Source organism: Phyllostomus discolor, chromosome 5, assembly GCF_004126475.2.
Source record: "Phyllostomus discolor isolate MPI-MPIP mPhyDis1 chromosome 5, mPhyDis1.pri.v3, whole genome shotgun sequence".
NCBI classification, from domain to species: Eukaryota; Metazoa; Chordata; class Mammalia; order Chiroptera; family Phyllostomidae; genus Phyllostomus; species Phyllostomus discolor.
In genome coordinates, this window is record NC_040907.2 from 28,277,237 (window position 1) to 28,303,416 (window position 26,180).

Below are 26,180 nucleotides of genomic sequence, written 5' to 3' on the forward strand. Positions count from 1 at the left end.
GGCCCGCCCCTCTGCTGAGCTGGCCAGGGGCCGAGGCCTTCCGTCCTGAGAGCCTTTCAGACTCAGCACACACGTGCTCAGACTCTTAAAGAGTGTTGGGTCAGCAAGGAAGCACTGGGAATGCCAGCGGCATCTTTCTGACCATGTCCTGCCCAGCACCCAGGATCCAGCCAGTGTGGACCCTCTTCCAATCAGCACAAAGAAGGGGCGCTCAGGCCCAAGTGATGCAGCCCGACAGGCTGCGCTCCTATCTTGCACCGCCACTCACAGCTGTGTGACCTTGGGCCGGTGACTTTGACCTCTGAAGGCTTAATTCTCTTCTCTGTAACACAGTTCCCCAGCTTGGCTGTGCACTAAAATCACTGGAGGAGGGTATAAAAGCCCAAATGCCCAGGCCTCACCTCAGACCAAGAAAATCAGAAACCCCCTAGGACAGAGCCACTGCAGTAAAGACAGATGGTCATCTTCTACTCACCAGACTGAATTAACTGAGATTACCCACAGAAAATGCTTAACATCATGCTTTACACAGAGAGCCTCATTAAGGAAGGTTGCCACACAGTTTCCAGACTCTACAAACACTCCCACTGACCCGCAGAGGGTCTCCCTTTGGAAGCTTCATTCTGCCCATAGGAAGCTTCCATTCAGCTGCCTCGAGTTGGTGAACATCAAGGACCCTGCATTTCGATTTCTGTTTCTTTTGATCACCCTCACCCTGAATTATCTCATCCTGAGAGAGAGAAAAAGGTTGGCTCCAAAAAAGTTCTCTCTCTGAATGTAGGGCTGTGAGGCTAAATCCTTGTTTCTAATTACGTCCTCAGTGGGCCTCATCGCCTGCATCCTAAAAAGAGAGTCTCCATCCAAAGGAAGCCTCAGTCCTCAGCTTTCAGAGGGGATGGGGCATGGCGATGGGCATCTATGACCCGCACTATCATGGAGGCAGCCCTGACAGCAACGCCCTGCATAGGATTGTAGGAAAAATACTTCTGGACCTGTGAGCCCCCTACCACGTCTCCCCTCAGCTCAGGGCTTCGAGCCCCGTGCCACGTGAAGATTCACGCAAACCAGGGGAGAGGGACCTCAGAGCGTGGGAGCAGCTCTTCTGGGCTTTGCTCCTGACACAGGTGGAAGCATGGCAGGTCTGGACACAGGACTGACAGGAGGAACAGGGACAAGACAAGTGGATCCCTTGCAACTTGTAGTTACAGTTTTCAAGGAGTAACACTCTTTGAAATAAACACTCAGGAGAAAGGAAACAGAACTACGATTCAAGGAGCAGAGGGGGCCGCTCACACCCACTGGAAGAAGAGCCGGCAGGTGACAAGGGGAGGACACGCTGTCCACCAGTGCAGCAGCAGTGCTCGGTGTCCAGTGGGAGCTCAGGTGCCGGGGGGCTGGGCATCGGAGCAGCTGGTGGAGAAGGTTCCAGTCCCATCGTGAGCCACCGAAAGGACATCTGTGCATTCCAGGCCCTGATACCCTGTTTTGTCCAGTCCTTCAGCAACACAGTATTTGCTATGGGATAAGCGTAAGGGTGGGGCAAAAGTAGGGTTACAGTTGTGAGTACGCGAAGCCCTGAGATTATTCTTATATTATTATTCATTAATTATTGTATTATTTTCCATATGAACAACTATAAATCTACTTCTGCCCACCCTGTACCTATCTACCCATCTATCTGTCCGGCTATGGATACTTCACAACCCCATTCAGTAGATGCTCTTATTACCCCCATTTTGCAGATGAGGAAACAGTGGCTCATGGAGGTTAAGTAACTCATTCGCGATCACACGCCCAGTGTGGGACTGAGCTGGAATACGAACCTGTGCGGGGGCTCCCACGCCTGTGCTCTCAGCTCCTGTGCCACGTCACTTCTACTCCAGCTAGAGCATCAGACGCACTGACAGCAGGAGTACAGAGTCTAAAGGATGTACCAGGGCCTAGCTCAGGGGGCGGTGTCCACAATCCCATTATTATTTGATGCCCACTCACGAAACAGGAAATAGAGGCAGCCGCCCGGTGACAGGCTGATAGACACAAAGACATAAAAATGGGCATTCCAATCGCTGGAGAGATGAAGAGAAGAAACTTGATTAGGTATTTACCCAAGAAGGCGGGAAGATCTGTGCACACGAAGACCTGTACATAAACATTCATGGTGGCTTGTTTACAACAGCCCGAAACTGGGAGGGACCCAAACTGCCACCAACGAGTGGAATGCTGAACAAGCCGTGGCACACCGTACAATGGAACGCCACCCCACAATGCAGGGAACGGACTGCCACACGCAGCATTTGAGGGTGGGCCTCAAAAGCATCACACTGAGTGGGAGAGTCAGGAGCAAGAAGAGTATATACCGCACGATTCCATCTCCCCATTGGGAGTCCCAGAAAAGGCGAAGCTCTAGCTTCAGAAAGCAGGTCCGTGGCTGACAGAGGAGGGGCTGCGAGGGCTGCCGTGGACACGGGGATCTTTCAGGGATGATGAAAATGTTGCAGATGTTGCTTCTGGTGCAGCTATATTGATGTGGATGTTTGTCAAAACTCATTGAATTGTACACTTTGTTTATAAGGGGAATCTATTATATGTACGTTATACTCAGTTTTATAAAAGAGACTTCAAGTCACGCGGCCTGACCTGAGACACGCTGGGCTCTGAAACCTGGGGCCAGAGCTGGGTATGCTCTGCTTCCTTGGCTTCTTTTCCTCGTTTCCCACCTTCTTTCCTTCCCTCTTTCCTTCCTCCCTTCCCTGCTTTCTCTCTACCTTCCTCCCTTCTTTCACCCACCCTACCTTCCTCTCTCTCCCCTGAAAGCCCCCTCTCTCCCGTTCCAAGCCAAGCCGCCCCAAGCATTTCCAGAACTGCCGTTACGAATTAGTGGAAATGACCAGATCGCCAGGTCAACTGAACCTCAGCTCACTTCAGTGAGCAGATGTTCCGCAAAACTGGTCAGTGACCCACGGAGAAGGCTGGCAAGACCACAAGGTTCCCGTGGGGCCCCTCTGAGGCTTCTGCTGTCCAGGTAAAAACAATGCACACATAACCTGAAAAGAGGAAATGCCTTTTCAAGAATTACTTGGCCTTGGGAAGGAGGGAGGTCATTACTCTGTCCAAGAAAACTGTTCATTTATCCTAGAATTGTCCTCTTGAAGGCATATGGGACGGAAGCAAATGCCGCATGGCTTTGAAGAAGCAGAAAAACGAGCTCTTCCCATCTCAAACCCTGGGAAGAGAGACCCCTTCGCCTAAACTGTTCCCACCTGGCTACCTACATAAGACAGCACCCCCAGCAGGGCATCCCTGCCCTGGCTGGGTGAGAAGTGAACAGGGCGGGCAGGCAGCAGGAAAGGGGCAGAATGTGAGACTGGCGGGTTCCCTCCCCTGGGCCTGCAGGGGGGCCCATGGCAGCCGGAATGTCCATCTGCTACTCCCCAGCACAAGTAGGCTCACAGAAAGGGAAGGGGACAATGGTGACCCACAGCCCCTTGCTCAGAAGTCACAACAGGAAGTGAGCAGCGGGGCATGTCTGCCTGGGAGTGAACCACACCAGTACGATCAGTCAGGGCTCTTCTGAACAAACCCCTCATCGCAGCAGAGAGTTATAAAGTTCCCCAGACAAAAGGCACGGAAGTTGAGTTCAGCCAAGTCACATGGGCAATGGGAGGGGCTGGGGATGCCAGCTGCCATCCAAGTCCTGTTTGCTGGAAGCTGAGAGAGCCAGTCCTAGACAACTGGATGCCTGCACTTTTTTTTCCTCCAGAGAAAGCTGGTCTCCAGGTGGGAAGGCCTATCATTCAATAACAAACTAAGAGCAAAGAGTAAGGGTAGCATAAGGGTAGAACTCTGGCCCAAGACAGGAAAGCAAAACAAAACAAGCATCCATAAGAGAAAAACTGAGTACTTCTGGGCATCTAGTTCTTAGTAAGTGGAAGGGGAAGAAACAATCTCTAAAAAGCCACATTCCAGGAGAAATGTCCTATCAAAACAGGCAACCAATGTGTGAAACTGAAAATCAGCCAAATCCGTCAGTTCTCCCAAGTTACCAAGAAAGAAGAATTAACTCCCTAGTAGCTAATGCACTTCTGCATTTAAAGTCTAACTATCTCTTATGTGCTCAATTCCATTCATTTCTATTCTGGTAAAACTCTTATTAGCAGGTTTAAAACAGCCACACCTTGGCCCTGGCTGGTGTAGCTCAGTGGATTGAGCGTGGGCTGCGAACCAAAGTGTGGCAGGTTCGATTCCCAGCCAGGGTACATGCCTGGGTTGCAGGCTATAACCCCCAGCAACCGCACATTGATGCTTCTCTCTCTCTCTCCCCCCTTCCCTCTCTAAAAATAAATAAATAAATAAATGAAATATTAAAAAAAACAGCTATAGCTAGTTGTACTAGCACCTCATCTGCTAGTACAACTAGTCTTCTACCTTGGCCAGGAAAGAGCCTGTATAAGTTACATTACTAAGAACATACTATCACATCTATTGAAAGAATTATGAAATATACTAACCATTGTAATAAATACATAAAAATACTCAGATGTTTGGAAATTAAGAAGCACAGGTACACAAAATTTATGAGTCAAAGAATAAATCAGAATTGAAGAGGTCTCCTGGGAGCCTGGTGAGGAAGGAAGGGGAGCAGAGTCAGGTGAGAAGCAATTTACCACCAAATGAGACGGAACTATATCTGCTGTGTGCCAACAAGGGCAGCCTCGCTGGTATGCATGGGTTCACTCTGAGCACAAGAACACAAACACTATGATTTCACTCATCGGAAGTTCACAAACTTCCACAACTGAACAAGATGTTGTTTAGGGATGCAAACATAAGAGGGTGAGACAATGAAGAAAAGCAGGGGGAAAGGAAACAGAAATGCCCAGGAGACGGGAGGGGGTGGGACGGGGCGGGGAGCAGTGTCACTCCTCAACGGTAAGGGTGACGCTCTTTTTCTTCAATTGACTGGCGAGGATACCAGTGCTGTCACATTCTCTGTACGCTTATATACATAAGTGTTCTTTTGTATCTAGTAACTACTAAAAATAAAGAAAAAAATATTTAAAAGAAGATCATAAAGCAACATTTAATAAGGAACACAACAAATGACTGTGGTTCCTGTCCTGTCTCCTCTAGATGCGTCACAAAGATGACCACCTCAACCATAACTCATAGAACTCTTAAAGCCACCTCACCTCTAAGAGCTTCTACCCGAATCAATCCGGAAACATTCTGACAAGAATCTCTCCCAGGAAGATGCAGCAAGGCCCAGCCTGCAGAGCACATTCTGATCTGCCTCTCTAATTTAGTGTAATCACAAGCACAGTGGTTTTATTTTACTTTGTAAGCTTCTGGAATCATCTCACATTTTGACATCTTTAAAATAAGGGTGTGGAGCAAAATGACTACGTGCTGTTTCTCTTGCCTGGGTTTCAACGGTGATGCTCTCATTTGAGTCCTTGACCGTATGCTCCAGCTGTGTGATGCCTCCATTCTCTTCACTGAGATTTGCAGACAGTAGAGGAAGTCTCTAAGAGCGCATTAAGTGTACATCAAGGGCCAGGGAGTGGGGGAGTTTGGGAGGTTGCTCACACATACAATTTTGTTGGCAACTCCAACAGATGCTTGGCATTTATAGGTTCGACAGTCACCTTTTCAGTCATGTATGAACAACCCCTAAGAGCCACGCCACGTGGCAACGGTCCCCTTCCTAAAGCACCAGTGTGAACTCTGTGTGGCAAAGCCACAGCCCAAGAGCAAGTCACTTTGGAGCCTTGTCAAAGCTCTTCACCCCAAGACACCACCAGGGAAACAGAAACTCTCTAGAGGAAATTTTATTGCCTTGAGTGCCAGCTGAAAAGCCAAATAACTGGTGGCCTGTGAATAATCGTGGGAACCTCTCCTCTCTGGACAGAAACATGATTCAGAGGGAAGTCAAGGGCCTATGCAAATGTCCGCATTTTCCAGCTGGGGGATGTGCCAAGGGTTTGAGATGTATCCTTAGAGAACGTCAAGGGTCTACTGTGTTGAATCTTGATCAAGGAGGTTTGCAGAGCTCCTCTTTTATTAAAATTAAACCAGTTCATTTTTATCAGGGGTCCTCAGATCTGAAGATAGCTTCAGCATCGAATGCCAAGCCCAGGAGTCCAATAGACGACTGAACACACTGACTTTGGTGACGGAGGCTTGCAGAGTATGTCATCTATGTACAACACTGCTTTTATTTTTTCTACTCCTCTCTATTATTTTTCAGTTTTCCTTTGGATCCCAGTCATACATAACATTACTCATTTCTTTTTAAAACGGCCCTGAACTCCAGCTCAAGGACCCATGGACATTCAGAGAGTTGCCAAGATTCCCAAGACTAACTTCTACATGCTTCTCCCTGGCTGTGCTCCCCCCATCTGAAGGGTGTTCTCGGTTCATCTCTACTGCACACCTGATGTGAAGCCTCACCCTTCTCCTTTTTTCACAAGGATGCCAGCTACACCTGGCATTTTGAAATGCTTGGTAAGAGCAGAGGAATCCCGTTTCTCACACATGCATGGTTTTCACCGATGGGCCAGATGTATGGTCCACGCACATGTTCCCAACCTTTACCCTCCCAAAAAGGCAGCCCCCTGGAGAGTGTGGTTCGGTCACCTCCCCCTACCAACCTCTGCCTTCCAAGCCTGCTGGGAGTTCAGAGAATACCTTTCCTCTATCTTATACCAGTATCCCTTTAGTCATATACATAGAAACTTTGGACAGTTTTAAGCATTTTCTATCATATTCAATGACCTGTTATTGATGGTTTTTTAAATCAAGTTCAAAAATGTCTTCCAGTAACTTGCCAAAAATGATGGATTTATGTGCGTCTACAAAGTGAGCAATACTCTTCAGCTACTTTTAATTATGGTCTTCATATTTGTGACATACATATTGAGTTTAAAAAGCATCAGGAATCATTTTCTTCTACTTCTATTTTTCCTGGTGCCTTTGTTTTGGAGTAAATTGTTGCTGAAGTAATTGGGAGTCGGTCAGGCAAAGCTAAACACTGCTCCTGTAACTCCTTCCAGTTTTGAGCACAATGTCTGAATTGAGTAAACACCACAGCTTAGCATTCGGGTGTTGCCATGACATGTTTTATATTTATTTATTAATTAAGAGAGAGAGAAGGAGGAAGATGGGGGGAGGGGGGAGAGAGAGAGAGAGACATCCACTTGCTGCTCCGCCCACCTATGCATTCATTGGTTGATCCCTACCTGTGCGAGCATGGAGGGTCAGACCCCAAACCACGGTGCCTCGGGCCATGACATTTTTAACTTGTTTCCTGATGAGCATTTGAACCTCGCACTGGTGGTGAGGAGCCCACATTCCCCACACTGAGGAAGGAAATGCACGCCACCAGGGTTGATCTCTCATCTTTGTCATTGGGTCACTTCTAACTGCAGCAGTGGAGTCACCAAGTTGGGAAGCTCTATGTATGTGGCCTGGCACAAGACAAGTTCACATGTTTCCTTCCTTCTTAGCTAGCGTCAGACGTTAGAACATGAGCACTACTAATACCAGCATAATAGTTCCCTGATGAAATTCAGCAAAAGATCATAAAGTTCTCAATTAATTTCAGCAGGCATTATCGCTTTAATTTTGATCAGTAAGCCCCTGGCTGTCCAGAAACCCTGGGGGTTCTGTAATCCTGCACAAATGCAGTTTTTCATTTAAGCATTGTGCTAAAAATCATTTGGAGTATATTTCAAATTCTAATACCTTTTAAATTGGACACACAAATATCATTTAAACTTCTCTTGATATGTATGGACCACTATGAGCACCAGTTATTATGGGTCCTGAAGACCTATCAAAATATATAAAATTTCATTGGCTTGCTTATATTACTTACATTAAACAATTTTTAAAATTCTGTGCTTTAAAGCTCTGTGTCTTTTACATTTATTTAAAGTTTTTTTTAGTTTTTCTGTTTCTTACATTACTAGTACTTCTTACAGACATATGCCAAAAAAGAAAAAACCTTAATAACCCTTGTACAGTATGTTCTCAACCTCTTCCAATTTGCTAGGTGTGTTTGGCAAACGAATAACCAAGCTTCTCAGAAGTTCACATAAAAAAAGAGTCCTAAAATAGGGTATGAAATTCTCTGCAATGGTCATAATACAGGAGCTGTAGCTCATGGACTCACGGCATCTTTCTTAGTTTGTGACTTAGGTCCCAACTAGGTAAATGTGAGGTCCAGACTGTTGCAGTATTGGCCTAATACCCATCGGCTACAAGCACGTGTTACTTTCTGCCCCTCATTTTCTTCTCCAGCTGCTCCAGTGGGTTTGGGAAGGCTATGATGATTACACCCACTTTACAGATAAAGAACAGCATGGGTCAAGGGCTTTGGCCAAGTCTGGCTACAAATGCAAGTGCCGCCTGTTCCTCTGGCCCCGCCTGTCCAGGATATCCATAGATTCGTAAATATGTTTTGATTCCACTGGAAAGGCCAAGAAGAACAGCATGTTGGTGCCTCTTTGACCAGCAGTGTGGAGAGCAGGAAGGAACCTGAAAGATAGCAGGGAACTCACAGAGTGGGAAGTGAGTGAGCAACAAGTTAAAAACTATCCAGCTGTCACACAGCTTTCTTAATGTTATCTTCCATCAAGCCGGGGCCGAGAATCTGCCAGGATTTCAGACTAAGTGCATCTTCTTCTTGCCTGTAACTTTCACACACTAAATGCCCCAATGGCTCACTCGGCAAGGGCCCAAAGTCAGCCCACAATTCTCTACTGCCAATGAAACAGACGGGCAAAGACAGCTCAACGACAGTGCCAGCTGAGCACATCATGATCCATTGCCCCGGTGTACACCTTAGAAGTTGGCCCTTAAAGCGAACCACTGGGGTAGTAAGAGAAAAAAAATATCTTAGCCCAAAGGGGCCATACTTCCTCATCATATTAATAAATCTGCCCAGCATCGCCTAGGCTGAGGCGATGAAGAGGCCCATGTCACAATCCTGTCCTGTGAGTGCCACAGCGAAGCACAGCGGGAAAAGAGAGAAAGAGCCAAGTGTTCCACACACCTTCCTGCTGGCAGATATCTCAGTGAGACAGCTGTTCTCCTACCCTACAAAAAAATCCCACAAAATTTGACTCAAGAATGTACAGGGCTCCAGCTTCTGCAAGTCATCACAGCTTTAAAGAGCACAAGTCACACATCTCGGCCAGCGTCTGAAGCCGGCTCACAGACCCACAGCGCAGCCCGACCCCGGAGCAAAACTGAAACCCCAGTGGGGCAGAAGCCCTTCCCCTCAGTGGGGAGCATAGAGAACAGCTGGGACCTAAAACAAGTGAACCGGGCAGGCACCCTGGATTCAGATTTCATGTTAGTTAGGAACCTAGGGGGTCCTGCAGGCGTGATTCCAACCTTCTCCCTACAGGGGTAAAATGACCACAGGACAGCTCAGACAGGCAATGACTGGGTGAAGGGGATGGGGGAGGGTCGTCAGATCAACAGTGACCCAAAGCCAGTTCCACTGTGTCCCCAACAGACATGTGATCTTTGCCCCTGTTCTTCACATAAGTTGCCCCAATGATCCTTCTTCCTCTCCACACCCTCCCTGCCCCCAGCGTACACATAGTTACATAAAAACATCTTAAACGTGGGGAGCCAACTTCCTCAGTACAGGGGAGGACCAGGAGATGATGAGGAGCTGCAGGGGCACAGGTCTGATCATCACTGGGGGCCGCGCAATCACACAGACGAGGGCTGAAGAACTGGCAGATCAGTGCAGCTCACACCTCACTCTCCCCCACTCCTCCCCCAACCCCAGAAAGCAAGCCAGTTTTAACACTACAGAAGCACACCGCGTGGCTGGGTGGCTCCTGCAGGCTGCTGGTTACCATGACAAGCACTGCCAGGAACTTGAGGGTGTGCAGCAGAAAGAAGATCCACATGCTGCTCATCCAGGGCCCCGACCCCGCAGACGGTCCTGCCTGCGACCACTGCCCGCAAAGTTCCAGGGACTGTATGCCAAGCCACAGAGGTCCACTGGACCTCTGCAATGTAAACCAAAGCAGCCCCGTTCAAGGAAACCAACGCCTGGCCCCCGAGTCCCGCTATACCACCACTGTCCAAGTCTACGCGGGGTCAGGCTCTCCACCGCGCTCGAGAGTCCTCAGACAGCCCGTGCAGTCGCCACAGGGACCATGCAGCACCAGCAGTGTTTCTAATTTTAAAAGATGGTAAAATACGGGGCACAACTTGGAGAAGGGGCACCCGCTTTGTCTAGTGGTAAAGCAAGAATCCCCAAGAGAGTAAGAGTTTGGTTTTTGTTTTGTTTTGTTTGGAGAGGAGGGAGGTTGTGATTTTGCTTTAGAATATTTGGGGGTGGGGCTAGGATTAAGGAGAGAAGGGAAGAGCTTCCTTCTGCTTTGACACCCAGCATTCTCCGAATCTCATTCCCCACCAATCGGGCCACAGACACCACAGAGCAATCCCGGAGCAGGAGCCAGGCTAGCAGCAGAAAATGCAGGTGCTGCAGGAGTGAGGCATTTGCGCGACCAGCTGAGGCTCTTTAGAGCGTGGTCGCCAGTGCGCCGGTGCGGAGAAGGGTTGCCAGCCAGCGAGCGAGCGAGGAGCGCGCGCGGCGCGCACAGGGTTACAGCCGCCGCCGCTGCTGCTGGTGATTGACGCGCGGGGTCACTTGAGGCTCGCGCTGGTGCCCCAACACCAGGCCAAGCAGCCCGCTCAGCCCACCGAGGGCACCGCACTCCACGCAGCTGCCCACCTAGCCGGCCCTTCGCCTCAGCCCCCGACACCGTGCCTAAGAAAGGCAACGACAAGATGGAATCGCTGCTAGCTATTTCATCTCCTCTGGGCGACCGCGGGCAAAACCACAATAAATACAATCAAGCACAAGGAATTCATCCGCCGAATAAAAATCCAGAGTCCCCTACCTTGGGCCTTGGGATGGCAAACTGGTCCTGTGTTCTCTGACCCACGGATTCAGCCCCTTCTTCATGAATTATTCCGGTCAGTCAGGATTTTGTGCATTTTTTTCATGAACACCTGTTTCAAGTAAGGGGTAAAGACCTTATTGAAAGAATTGTCCTTAAAGCAGAGTCTGTGCACAGATCTGTCCACCCAGGCATGCATGCGTGTTTGTGTACACACATATGCACACGGAATATGCATGTACATTGAAGCACCAAACTAGGCAGTTGGATAATGGGAGAGTCGGCTGGTTGTGAGCATGCTCGCACCGGGGACAGATCCACCCTCTGTTATTCCTCTGAATAAATATAAATCACGATCAGAAAGCCAAACAGCAGCATCCCTCTCGAATTCCTGCTGCTGAAAAAACACGGAATAAATTCCGTCCACAAACACAGAATCTAATCAGCAGCTGTTTTCTGAGTCCGGAGCCAACCCATGCCTTGCTTGCTTTTTCCACTATGAGTCCAGACCTTTTCTGAAAGGGGTTTTAACCTTTTAAAGACACAGTACACCAATTATCACTTCTGAACAGCTATTACTCCCAGCACAGGAAGTCAGTCCCATGCCTAAAGCCACAGGGCAGGCTTGCACACAGTGGTAATGATTTCATTTATCGATGACTTTTAAAAATGTGTCATATGTATAAATATATATGTATGCATATATATAGATGGAGAGAGAGAATGCAAATGCAAGATGAAACCAGACACATTTATTGCAGGGATGAGCTCCTCAGTGACCAATCAGCATGTTATGTAAACACTATGACCCTTCACTTCTGAACACACCTGTTCATGGGACCTGATGACACAGGCGTCACCCCTCACGAGCCCCTACCTGCTGATAAAGGATGGGGAAGCTGGCGCAGGTGGCTGAAGAAAGTAGGGATTTCTGCCACCTCAGAGTTAACTGTAGGGCACCCACCCCTCACCCTGTCCTGCCCTGCAGCCTCAAGGGCCACATCTCCCACCCAGAGAACCCTTGGGGCACGGCTTCTAAACTATAGTGTCATCTAGGACCAGATCTTGTCTCAAGACACATTAAAACAAACAAACAACAAAACAGAATCTGGAATCAAATCTACCACCTGACCCTTTACAGTCCCTAAGATATAGACTTGTGCCCTTCTTTAAGATTTTGTTAACAAGACTTTTTTTTAACTTTATTTTTTTAGGGCAAGGTTGAGCATGGGCTGAGGTCAGGGACAAACAACCCTCAGCCCAAACATTTTTAAAAAAAAAAATTTTGTCAAGTATTTCAGCTACTCAGATGTTTTCTCTAGTTTTATTTTGGCTTTTAAAGAGGTAGAAAATGAGAAGAAACAAAAACTCCTAACCTCATTCATGTTTGGAAGGAATAAAAATGCCTTTCACAGCTGGGTTTTGTTTTGGTTTTTTTTCCCCATCCTGGGTGCCCTGAGCCTCAGAGTGGCACCGGGTGCTTCTGCTCTGGCTTCCAGCTTACCTGAAGAGCAGCCCGGTTTTTCTACGGCCACTCCCCAAGGCATGTCCCTCTAGCCCCAGCATCAGAGCCAGTGCACTGTCACTGTCCCACTTTGTCACAGGTGCTGCCTGCACCGCCCCCCTCCCAGACACACACACACACACACACACACACACACACTCCCTTCTCTTCCTCCATCCAGGCTCTTTAGCAGGAAAATTATCATATTTCATGTGTCATCGCTCTAGCTAGCTGGGCCTGTCACTGATTGGCCGGGCACTGGCAGCCGGAAATGTCACCAGCCATACAGCTTGGAACTCTCTCTCCCACGGCCACCTCAGGCCAGAGCCCAGGAGGCTATGAGACAGGCACAGGCCTACCACAGGGAGCCTGTCACTCCTCCCCCTGGTCCAGCCCATACCCTCTCCCTGCTCTCCTCCCTACCCAGCCCCTGGGGAAGGGCATGGGGAGGAAGTTCATGTTTGTGCTGAAAGCTCCAGCTGCCTCCAACCACAGAGAGAGGGAGCCACTGCAAGTCCTGTCCTTGCCAGCATATGAGGGGAAAAACTAAAGGGGTCTCCATTAGCTTTTAAAGATACGGAACAAGAGTTCTTGACAAAAATAGTGTCTCCTCACTTTCAAAAAACTTATCAGTAAGGCTGAGTGAAAACAAGAGTTTTTACTCTCAGTAGTATTCTGCTGCTGTTTATTTCACATCTAACAGCACGGGCCCTGGGATATCATAATCATAATATCTTCAGGAGGGCAGGCAATCCAGAAGGTAATTCTGTCCATCCTCTGCCCTTAAAAGAGAACAGCTCTTAACCCTTCAGAAAACTAACCAGAGGAGTCTCCGTAACTGGGCCACGCAGGTTTCAAAGAGCTAAATAGTCTTGGTGGTGACCAACCTGAGTCACTTCGGCTGTAATTTAAGCTTCATCCATTCTGCAGGTTTCATGTGACTCACCGTGTAAGTCTCACCTCATTCTGTGCTCCTGACTAAGGTAAACCTTGCTCTTTGGACCTTGCTATAAAAGTTGTTTTTCCAACCTTTCATCGTGCTGCTTTATTCTTTAGACTCTGAGAGACAAGCCTTCCCCAAGCCAGATGAGGCTGCAAGATCATTTGGTCCAGCCATCCATAGGATGCTTCAATCCCCACTACTGGGGTTTTGGATTTTAGGGATGGAATATTGGACCCATGCATTTACCCCCTCCTACTCCTCTAAAGAAACAAAAATTATTTGACCAAAGCACCAGCGGCAGTGCTGGGAACCATCATAAAAAGCCATCAGAAGCCAACAGTTTGGAGACTACGGCAAAGATACTGAGCAGATGGGATGTGAGAAGGAACACTGATTAGTGCCGATGAGCTCATGATTGTGCACAGACCCCCGAAGAAGAAAGTGCACAGGTTTCCAGAAAAAATCCTGAAAAAGTCCAGACTCAGAGGACCAGAGACTGGATGAGGGTCAAGGGCATCAGTTCAGCAGCAAATTAAAGGACGTCAGGAACTAGGGTGGCTCCCTCCACAGAGAATGGCAGTCATTTCACAGTGTCTTTGCAAAGTGGGAAATTTGTCCCTAATATGTGTGGAAGTCTGAGACTGAATAGGGGCAAGACCCCAGCTCATTTGAGGATACCAAAAAGAAAAACAAAACAAAGAAGAAAAAGAGATTTAAGTAACAAGATAAGACATAAGATATAACTGAGAGATTCAGAAGATTCAATATTACTTTTCTAGGAGTTCCAGAAGGGGACAACATAGTCAATGGAAGGAAGGGCAATAACCCAGGAAGAACTCGAAGAACAGTTCCTGGAGCTGAAGAAAGACTGTAGGCCTTAGGTCACAGGGATCTGCTGAGTGTGGGGCGGCAGGTTACTGAAAAACACACAATTCCAGATGTAATCTGAATCTCTGAGAACAGAGATACAACTGCAAGCTTCATGACAGGAGAGAAAAATCGAGCCACTTAAAAGAAAGACAATTAGACACATCAGCAATGCTATGTGACACTACTATGTGACACTACTTTTATAGAATTCTAAGGGAATATTATTGTAACTCAAGAATTCTACTGCTGCCAAACTAATTTCTCTCATATGTGATGACAAAAAAAGGCATGTTCAAAGACATAGAAATTTTATCACCCAAATACTCTTTGTTTTAAAAATATGATTACTTAAAATTCTATTCTAGCCAAGAAAAAAAAAATAAGCTGAAATAGGGAACTCAAGAAAGGAGAAGACATATTATATAAGAAAATATGAGAACTAAAGCCAATAATTTATGTGATTTCGAAGTTTAATTATTATAAAGAAGTGTTAAAAGATAACTTCCATATGATTTCAGTGGATGGGTTAGTAAAATCACTAGAATAAAAAAAAGGTGAGAATTATTATGGAAGGCAGACAATTACAGTTCCATCTGTCTCATCTGTTTCCAAGATGACATTAAAATGATAATAAGGACTTTTTAAGTTGACAGACACAATGAAAAAACAGGAGAAGAATAGAGGGGGCTAAATTTATCTAACATAAACACACACTCTAAAGCTACAGCAAATGAAACGGTACAGCACAACTGCAGAAACCTGCAAAATGGACCGATGGCCCTGAATGAAGTCAAGACACAGATTTGGCGTTTGCTATGTGAGAGGGAGGTGATAAAAACTCAGTTTTAAATCAGGGGGAGAAAGAATAGATTATTCAATAAATAGTGTTGGATTGTGACTATTTGAAAACAATGAAGTATTACTTCTAACTAGTACCTTATACAAAATATATTCTACTTTCACAAATAAAAAACAAGGAAAAATAGACCAATAAATCACAAAATTTATAAAGTTTTTTTTGTCTAATAGTGGAAAGAAAAAATAGGGTTATTTAATCTATGTTTAAATCCATTGTGGTAAGCTAAATAATGGTCCCCAAAAGATATCTGATTCCTAATCTCTGGAAACTATAAATATTACCTTACATGGCAAAAGGTATGATTCCTTTAAGGATCTTGAGATGGAGAGATTATCCTGAATTTGGGGGGAGAGCCCTAAATGTCATTACAAGTATCCTATTAGAGGCAGAGGGTAGATGAGGAGGTAGCATCTGACAACAGAGTAATGTGGCCACAAGCCATGGAAACCTGGAAGCCACCAGAAGATGGAAGAGGCAAGCAACACGTTCTCCCCTAGAACCTCTGCGGGGAGCCAAGCCCTGCTGACACCCTGATCTCAGCCCTGTGAAACTTGTATCAGATTCCTGGCCTCCAGAATTCTAAGCAAATAAATATGTTGTTTTAAACCACAAAGTTTGTGGTCATTTGTTACAGTAGCCATAGGAAACTAATACAAGCACCATGATGAGAAACATAATACGTCCTAGGGATTATAATTATTATTACCAGCAACAATAGTTATTATGTGCCTGGCACTGCTAAATTATTTATAAAACTACTCTTATTTGCATGCAAGTAGGCAGTGGAGAGAGTTGCAGTTATTCTGGTTCTACCGCTTAGCAGCATATACCCCTGAGCAAGTTTTTTACCCTTCTAACGCTGCTTTGTCTCATCTAAAGAGATAAGAATGGTACTTACTTCATGGGGTTGTTGAGGATAAAGTGAGATTATCTGTACAAAATGCTTATAACAGTGCGGCAATAAGGGTTCCCTAAATGATAACTAATAATGAGGCAGCCTTCCTTATTTATGCTGGCTACAGTCTGTCTCCGGAGCACCCTCTTTCTGACTTTAGTTCTTCCCTTTGGACACAACTGAAAAAGAGTCTCTCCTAATAACCCTACTGTCCAAAAACCTGAAGACAATGATCAGGTCATGAAGAATCTTAGCTTCTCCAGACTAAAGGTAACCAAAGTTTTTAATTATTTCTCTTGGGAATTCATCTGGAGCGCCATCCCCATCCAGATCACCTCCCCTGAACACATTCTTGTGCATCTCACGTCACGATCCCAGACTCATCACCGCCCTTGTTCTAGAACAGGGTGACAAACTATGTACCTATAGTCTCAGTGCAGCCCCCTATTTTTTCAATTACAATTTACTTTCAATTTTATTTTGTGTTGGTTTCAGGAGTGCAGCATAGTGGTTAGACAATCTTATACTTTACAAAGTGTACCCCCCTACCCAGTATTTCCAGTACCCACCTAGCACCAAACATAATTATCACAATATTATTGACTATATTCCTTATCTAGTACTTTACATCGAATGATTATTTCATAACTATCAATTTGTACTTCTCAACCTCTTGACCTTTCTCACCCAACCCCCTGACCACCCTCTCCACTGGCAACCACCAGTCCTCTGTCTGTGTCTATCGTCTGTTTTAATTTTGTTTATTTTGTTCTTTAGGTTACACATATAAGTGAAATAATCATGCCTTTCATTAGCTAGCTGATTTCACTTAGCATGATACCTTTTAGGTCCACCTATGCTGTTGCAAATGGTAAGATTTCATTCTTTTTTATGGCCAAGTAATGTTCCATTGTGTATATGTGCAACAGCTTCTTTATCCATTCATCTATTAATGGACAGTCAGGTTGCTTCCAAAGCCTGACTATTGTAAATAACGGTGCAATGAACACAGGAGTGCATGCAGTCTTTCAAATTAGCACTTTGGGTCTCTTTGACATATATCCAGAAGTGAAATTGCTGGGTCATAAGGAACTTGCCTTTTTAATATTTTGAGGCCCCTCCATACTGTTTTCCATAGTGGGTAGTGCAGCCTATGTTTCATAGTCCATGAGCTAGCAATGATTTTTACATTTTTAAAGAATTGTAAAACACTAAAACAAAAAAGAATTTTTAACAAAGACCATTCAGTCTTTGGACTGAAAAGTCTAAAATATTTACTATTTGACCCTTTTCCGAAAGAGTTTGCCAATTTATTTTCGAGAAGCTACTATATTTCTATAAATGTAATATAATATTGCCCAATATATTTTGCACATAAATTGAACTATTGTTCATAATAAATTACTGGAAGGCTGCTAATTGTTCAATCAGTGCCCATTCTCCCCTCCCTCCTCATCTAGTCACAAAATTCATTTTTTTGTCTTTGTTTGACTGTTTTCTTTTTCACCCATCACTGCACCTCCCACCCCTTTGGCAACCATCAGTCCATCCTCTGCACCTATGGCTCTGCTTCTGTTTTATTTTTTTATTTGTTTCTCTTATTTTTTTATATTCTACCTCTAAGTAATTTCAAAATGGTATTTGTCTCTGACTTATTTTATTTAGCATAATACCCTCTAAGTGCATCCATGTCGTTGTAAATGGCAAGATTTCATGCTTTTTTATTGCTGAGTAGTATTCCACTGTGAATAGGTATATGTGCACGTACAAAGAGAGTGAGGCAAAAGCAGGTTTACAGTTACAAGCACATGAAACAATTTATTCTTGTATTATTATTTATTAATTACTGCATTATTTTCCATACGAACAACTGTTAACCTACTTTTGGCCCTCCCTGTATACATCAGTATCACATCTTATCCATTCATCTATTGATGGATACCTAGGTTGCTTCCATATCTTGACTACTGCAAATAACAGTGCAATGGACATAGAGGTATGTATACACCTTTTCAGATTAGTGTTTTAGGTTTCTTTGCATAAATACCCAAGATAGTATTGCTGGGTCATACTGCAGCTCTATTTTTAATTTTTTGAGGGATCTCCATACCGTTTTTCCATAGTGGTTGTACCAACTTACAATCCCAACAGTGCATGAGGGTTCCCTTTTCTCCACATCCTCACCAGCACTTGTTATTTGATAACTTTTTAAATAATGGTCATTCTGACAGGTGTGAGGTGGTATCTTGTGGTTTAGGTTTGCATTTCCCTGATAATTAGTGATGTTAAGCATTTTTTTAATATTGCTGTTGGCAATCTGTGTGTTCTCTTTGGAGAATTGTAATTTAGGTCCTCTGCCTATTTTTCAGTTAGATTGTTTGTTTTTTGAATTTTTTTGATGTTATGTTGTGTGGGTTTCTTACATATTTTGGATATTAATCCCTTATTAGATCCATCATTTGCGAATATTATCTCCCATTCAGTAGGTTGTGCTTTCATTTTGTTGATGGTTTCTTTCACTATACAAAAACTCTTTAGTTTGATGTAGTCCCATTTATTTTCCTTTTGTTGCCCTTGCATAGGGAGACATATCCAGGAAGGTATTGCTAAGACCAATGTCCAAGAGTTTACTGTCTATGTTTTTTCCTAGGAGTTTTATGTTTTGCAGGTCTTATATTTAAGTCTTTAATCCATTCTGAATTTGATTTTTGTACATTGTGTAAGAAAGTGGTACAGTTCATTTTTTTGGATCTCTCCCATTTTCCCAACACTACCTATTAAAGAGTCTTTAACCTATTCTATAGTCTTGCCTCCATTGTCATAGATTAATTGAAAATAGAATCAAGGATTTATTTCTGGGCTCTCTATTCCATTGATATATGTGTCTGTTTTTGTGTCAGTATTATACTGCTTTGATTATTGTAGCTTTGTAGTATAGTTTGAATTCAAGAAGCATGATATCTCCCACTTTGTTCTTTGTCAATATTGCTTTGGCTATTCAGGGTCTCTTGTGGTACCATACAAATTTTATGATTAGTTGTTTTAGTTTTGAGAAGAATGTCATTTGTATTTTAATAGGGATTGCACTGAATCTGTATATTGCTTTGGGTAGTAAGAACATTTTATTGTAACAATATTAATCCTTCCAATCCATGAGCATAGTATTAGGTTCTTAGCTAGGAATATGGCTACCAGCTAATGACTACATTTTCCAGCCACTCTTCTACTCTTGAGTATTTTTTAATTTCAAGTATTTTACAAATATTTTTGGCTTCCAAGCCACACATTTCCCCCATTCTGCACTCATAGAGTTTATTTTCTGGACCCCATCACAAGACCTTACATTTATCCCCATTACACTTCATGTTGTAAGAATCAGTCTATCAGTTTATTTTATTATTATTATTATTATTATTATTCCTCACTCAAGGACACGTTTTATTGATCTTTGAGAGAGACAGACAGACAGATGGACAGACATCTGTCTGTTGCTTCCCATGCCCACCCAACCAGGGATAAAACCTGCAACCTAGTTATGTGCCCTGACTGGGGATCAAACCCATAACCTTTCAGTGCATGGGACAACACTCTAAACAACTGAGCCTCCTGGCCAGGGGTTGGCCATCACTTTAACCTGACATCCAGAACCCAATTCTGTCACCCAAAGTTGTTTCTATCCTTTCTAATTTCACATCACCCTTTAAAAGGCACTTCAGTTGTAGCACTCAAACTCAAGAGTGTTCCTCAAAATACCTGATCGATATTAAGGATAATGTAATGGAGAAGACTGTGACCTCAGTTTTAGAAAAGGAAATAACAGATCAAACTAAGGGCAAATGAAGGATAAAGTGGAGAGAACAGACACACACAGTTATAGAAAGTTTACAATGTCCCAGGCACTCTACTGGAAACCTCCCTAAGGTTGTCTCATTGATTAAATATCTCATTCATCCAGGCATTTGTTTTTAAAAGAGTAATTTTAATTTTTTGAAACAGAAACTACAGATACCTTCTGTTGGGGCAGAAAACCATTATCCAGAAATGCTGATGAAAACATAGCCTATGCAAATCTCTCTCTCTGCCTGTCCATGTGCACCCACCTCTCTCTGGGCATCTGAAAAGTGTACCGACAGCAATCTTTGTAAGCCTTAGGGTCAAAGATAAAAATACTCCAAGCACCTGACTCAAGAATTGTACAATGCAGGACACTGGACAGCAATTTCAGAAAACTCTATACTGGGCTGTCTTGAATCAGATGAGAAATAAGTGTTAGCCCTCAGCACAGCTCTACAGTGGAAGGACTGAGTGGGCAGGGTCTGAACAGTGCCAGACAATCTGGGTTCAAAGCCTGTGGGACCTTGAGACAACTGCTTAATCCTTCCCTGCCTCGGTTTCCTTACCTGTAAAATAGGGACATGTCATCTTCACCACAACATCTAAGGCAGATCTCCCCCTAGTTTGCAGATGATGAATCTGAAGCTTACATCCCTTGTGTGAGGGCAGACCATCCAGTAAATGTCAGCATGAGGGCGAAACCCTCGGATCATTTGATTCACATGCTTTCCTCTTCCAAAGATGGAGAAGGAAAGTATCACAACCAAGGTAGAAAATAAGTTACCAGTCATGCCAGACAGGATAACCTCTGCACCAGAGGGAAGGTCAGATGACTTTTAATGTGACACTCAAGATGAGAGCCAAACGAGGTTAATGGTGGTTTTCTTCCAACTTCCTTAGAGAGGCTTTCATTGGTTAGCTCTCTAGGATGGCGTTTGGGAAAAAAAGATCTGGCTCCAGTCCCACCCTGCTTCTTATAATCACTCAGCCATTTGGGGCCTTGGTCGGCTGGTTTTTAATGCAAAAAAAAAAAAAATTAGCCAATCCCTCTTTTTGCTTTTGGTCCCTAAAGTAAATAATTTGGGATCCAAAGTCAAATACACACATGGGCGTATGTGCACATACCAAGCAAAAGCTTAGAATATTGGTTCTTAACCTTTCTTCCCCTTCTCCTACCCCCTCACACCTCAGGTGTGAGGAGGCCCATCAGGGACCTCAGCGATCCGTGGCAGATGGTGTCACCAGGAGGCACAGACTCTCCAGCAGAAGTGTTTCTATGATTGGAAAAATCCATATCCCTGTTTAGAATCAGTGCCCTATGTGGAACAGTCATCAATTTATGAACAACAACAAAAAGGAATACTAAGAGACATTCAGAAAACATGTAAGTCAAAGTCCCTGGCAGCCTGAGGATCTTACGTGAGACTGCATATCAAAACCCCAGTGGAGCTCTGGAAAAACATGGGTGCCTACAAGTTTCTACAGGAAGGTCTTGGCATGTGCACCTCTCTAAAGCCCCCCGGTCATTCCGACAAGCCTGGTGAAGAACCCCTGCTGGTTCCAGCTCTATGAGCTGCAGTTCTATAACATGTTGCCAGGTCCAGATACCAATCAAATAAATGTGATCAGGGAAGTTCTAACAGATGAAGCGGTCTAAAAGCCACGTACACTGATTCAGTCTATTAAAAACATAACATGAATGCAACCGGCAGGAAGAAAAGGAGTTGAGGGCACAGAGACAGGGGGTTTCTAGTGCGCCAGGAAGGTGGAGGTAGGGATCTGCTTCACCACCAGCTCCCTGAGAACGAGTCTGCTTCTTTTCTCTCAGACAAGGATGTGATTTTGCCAGGCTGAGTTTGGGTTCAAGAACCAGGAGAGTCTGATCCTGGTAAGAATTCCCTTCTAAGGAAGCATTAAGCCAAGTGATTGGAGAAGTTCTTCCCTTGTTGGAAGTTTCTCCTGCAAAAGAAGTGTGGTGCATCATGAAGCGAGCTTCTCAGACCCTATGTGGGCAGCCAGTGACATGGCAGTCAAGTGCCCCAAAGTGACACTCTGGGTGCCAACCACTCCCCCACTGAAACAGGCCACATGGCCCCCGTTCCCTGTGACCACCTGGCTGCTGGAGAGTTTGCACGTCCTGGCTAAATAAACTCTATGTGTGTTTGGGTGGGGCGGGGAGAGGTGCAGCAAGGAGAAGGTTCTCTTCTGGCAATCCACAGCCAACCAAAAACGCTGCAAGGACACACTAGGAAAAAATCATAAAAAGCAAATCCAGGGCCATAATACCAAAAACAATTATCATAAATCTAAAGAATTAGACATTTCAGTCAGATGGGAAAAGAACTCTAACTAGCTAAGAACATGAACAAACAGTGCAAATTATGTGTGATTTATAACATTTACCCAGGGCCAAAAATTCACTTACTTTCAGGGGCCCAGCGAGTAACATAAGTGTGTGAAACAGCATGGAATAAGCAAGAGAGAACGGGAGTGGTCAGCCTTCCCTGCAAGTCCAATTTTTAGATAGATAGATAGATAGATAGACAGACAGACAGACAGACAGACAGCTGTGTAGGCTGGGAACTGTTGTTATCAGAAGACAAACTGCCAGTCTGCACTACCACCCCCTCCTCCGTGATTGTAGCCAGTAAAGGAAGAAGGGAGAAAAAAAAATCATCCTTCTCTTAACATAAAGAAAATTAGCTTTAAAAAACAGGCAGTTTTTTAAAAAAGGATTTTAAGATCATCATCACTTCCCAGACCTAGTTGAGATGACATAAAAAGATAAAGTAACATATAGAAAGAGTTAAAGAATGTCCCTAAAAACAGATGTCTTCCAATGAGTTGGTCAGACGGCCCCATCAGTAGCTCTTACTGTGAGCCCGGGAGCACAGTGAATCACAGGGGGCCCAGGTCGTGTGCAAGATGTTCCTCTACAAGCCTCACTCACAGTCTAAAGGTGTCCATACTAGTCCCTTACAACCCAAAGAAGACTTCTTTCCCTCATGACTACTTGATCAAAAATTCTCCTGACTTATTTTCTTTCCATTTTGAAATAATTTTAGACTTACAGAAGAAAAGTTGCAAAAGCTGACAAAGAACTCCCACCTACCTCCACCCACCTTTCCCTGATGTCAACATTTCATACAACCATAGTACAATGATCACAACTAAGAAACTGATATTGCTACAATACTAGGAACTAAACTACAGTTTTTTTCAAACTTTATCAGTTTTTCCACTACTGCCCCTTTTCCATTCCAGGATCCCCCCCCCCAGGATTCCACATTGTATCTAGTTGTCATTTCTCCTGGTTTTCCTCTGATCTGAGACTATTCCTTGGTCTTCCCTTGTCTTTCATGCCCTTGATACTCCTAAAGAGCATGGTCAGGTGTTCTGTAGACCATCCTTCAGTTTGCATTTGTCTGATCTTTTCTCATGATTAGATTGGGGTTATGAGTTTGGGGCAAGAATACCACAGAAATGATGTGTCTTCTCAGTACGTGACAGTAGGGGAGGGGAGCGTGATGTCAGTGTGTCTTATCACTGGTGATGTTAAGTTCCATCCCCCTTGGTTCAGATGGTGTCTGCCACGTTTCTTCACCATCAAAATCCTATTTTTTTTCCTTTGTCGTTGATGACTACTGGGGGAGGGTACTTTGAGATTATGCAAATGTCTTGTTTCTTCTTAAACTTTCACCTACTAATTTTAGTATTCATCAGGGGACCCGTCTGCAGCAATTACAGCCCTAGTGTGCCAGTGGTGATTTCCTAGTTCCCTTACTCCTCATGTTCATTAATTGGCATTCTCCTATAAGGATTAGTCTGTCCTTTCTCCTATTAAATGATCATCTTATTTAACTTTTATTTTTATCCATATGGACTCAGATATTAATTTTATTCTTTGAGTTGTAACCAAAAATAAAGCTGTTTTTTTATTTATTGGCTAAAATTGATCCAGCTTTGGTCATTGAGAGCTCTTCTAAGATGACTCCTGTATCTGACCAAATCCCACTGTTGTGCTGTCGTTGATGAGCACTTCCTCACGTGTGGCACCAGAAGATGCTCCAGGGTCACCTTGTATTTTCCACACCCAGTCTTGGAGCCTAATTTTCCAAGGAGTCCTGGTTCCTTTTATTGGCATGATGTTTAGGAACCAAGATCTGGACACAGGCTCTGCTCATTGCTACTGGATGCGCTGTTCCTACTGTAGGTCACAGCAGTAGTTCATCAGTCTGTCTAGAGGTTTATTAAGCTCATTGATCTTTTCAAAGAACCAGCTTTTGGTTTGACCAATACTTCTGAATTGCTGTTTCAAATTCATTGATTTTTGCTCTTATCTTTATGATTTCTTTTCTTCTACTAGCCTTTGTTTAACTTGCTCCCTTTCTCTAATTTTTTTAAGGTGAATGCTTCTATTACTGATTGGAGACCTTTCTTCTTCTCAAATATATTAGCATTTAATGCTATAACTTTCCCCCTAAGCACTGATTTAGCTGCACCTCACAACTTTGATATGTTGTATTTCCTTTTCATTCAGTTCAAACTATTTTTAATTCCCTTGAGACTTCCTCTTTGACACATGGTTATTTAATTGCCATATATTTGTGGATTTTCCAGATATCTTTTTGTTACTGCATTCTGGCTTAATTCCATTATGGTCCATGAACATACTTTCTGTCTTTCTATTTAAAGTAGATTTCTAACAGTGCACAGTTTGTTCTTATTTGTTTTATCCTATCTGACCATCTCAATCTTTTCACTGGTTTGGTTAGACCTCACACATTTAATGTGATAATTGATATGACTGAATTCAAGATCTACTTATCTTGCTAGCTGTATTTTTTTATTTGTTTCATCTGTTCTTTTTTTTAGTCTTTTATTTTTATGCCTTCTTTTGTTAGCCTGTTTTGGGGGGGTGAAGGAAGAGAGGAAATGTTCTTGGTGTTGTGATTAAGTCTCAGTTTGAAACAAGCACCATATTGCTGAGTCTTGCCGTTGTAGTCTTCTCGGTAACTTCATCCCTCCTCTGGGTTAATTCTGAATCCAGTAATGTATACCTGCCCATTCATCAGAGGTCAGGAGTTTTTCTTGGTCCCTTATTCCAGAAACAATAGGATTTTACCAATCCCCAAAAGTGTAAGAGTGTCCACCCCTCTTCCCCCAACACACCACAAATTACAGATTTTGTACACAGGGCAGAAGGGCCCGGGTGGAGGGTCTTGATCCTTCCAGAGCAGCTTCTGCTCCTCCTCTCCAGGAGTGCATCTCAAATGAGACTCTCTATAGACTTTCCCAATCATTTCCATGAGCTTATGGTGTGGTTCATGGAAAAATGCCTACCAGAGGGCATGGACCCCCCTTTATTTGGGGACCCTTACTTCACCTTCTTTTGCCAGTGCATACTCACCCAGACCCATCCTATTTCACAATACCCTGACTAAATTCTTACAGGTGTCTGGCTGCTTGTTACCCAGGGCATTCAGTGCTCACATCTCTTCCTGCAGTTTGGGCCTGCTGTTTTCCCAGCTACCTCCATACGCCCCTGACTCAAGAAAAGATCTGAACTTGCTGTTTGGCAAGATTTTTTTTTACTGTAAGTTTAGGGGTAATTCTCTTTCTAGTTCTCTACATCTTTCAATAGGAAATAGAGGTCTACTTGTTTTTAATGAAGTATAAATGCATCTTTTGCAATAGCAAGCATCGAGAAGGTATAGCAGGTGGTCAGGATAATCTTTGTCCTCTTGGAAACTTCCCTAAGGACCTTTAGGAATAACAGATGTCCCAGAAACACCTCTATCAATTGTTTTTTGAGAAATGTAAGGTATGGAAATAAAATCCCATAGGATTTAAGCAAAATACAAATGATGCACTGATTTTTCATAAAGTGGAAGGCAGAACCTAAGTAAACTATAGAGCTGTTGGCTGTAATCCAGGACAATTATCTGGCTGAAAGCACCTACCAATAGCAATTGCCTGGCAAAGAATATGATGCTACACAGTAAACATCATGGATTCCTAAGAATAAAATAACTCCAGAGGATTTCTAACTCACTTAAGTCAATTTCCAAATTTCTTATACATGTCACTATTTAGTGAGAAATATGACAGCTAACTAATGATGCAAAATTGGGTCAATGACAACAATATCATGATGTTTTATGATTTATTATGTTTTTTCCAAAGTTAAGTCTGACATTAACCATTAAGGATTTCATATATTATTATTATTATTATTATTATCAACAACAATGGAAGAATACCACTTACTGCAAGTCAGAGACTACAAGCCAGAGACATTACAAACATGTTCCCATTTTCTCATCCCAAAAAGCAGTGGGAAA

The 26,180-nt window shown here is 43.9% G+C and overlaps 1 protein-coding gene across 2 annotated transcripts in view; it reads right to left on the reverse strand.

The window, feature by feature from the left end:
- Positions 1-26,180, reverse strand: part of HIVEP3 (HIVEP zinc finger 3) — a 424,903-nt gene that overhangs the window by 325,478 nt on the left and 73,245 nt on the right. The window contains exon 2 of one of the 2 annotated variants that reach the window (XM_036025860.1): positions 10,932-11,043. The gene's annotated coding sequence lies outside the window, so the exon portion shown is untranslated. Of the gene's footprint in view, positions 1-10,931; positions 11,517-26,180 lie in introns of those variants that run through there. The other variant, XM_036025861.1, reaches the window with a different exon arrangement.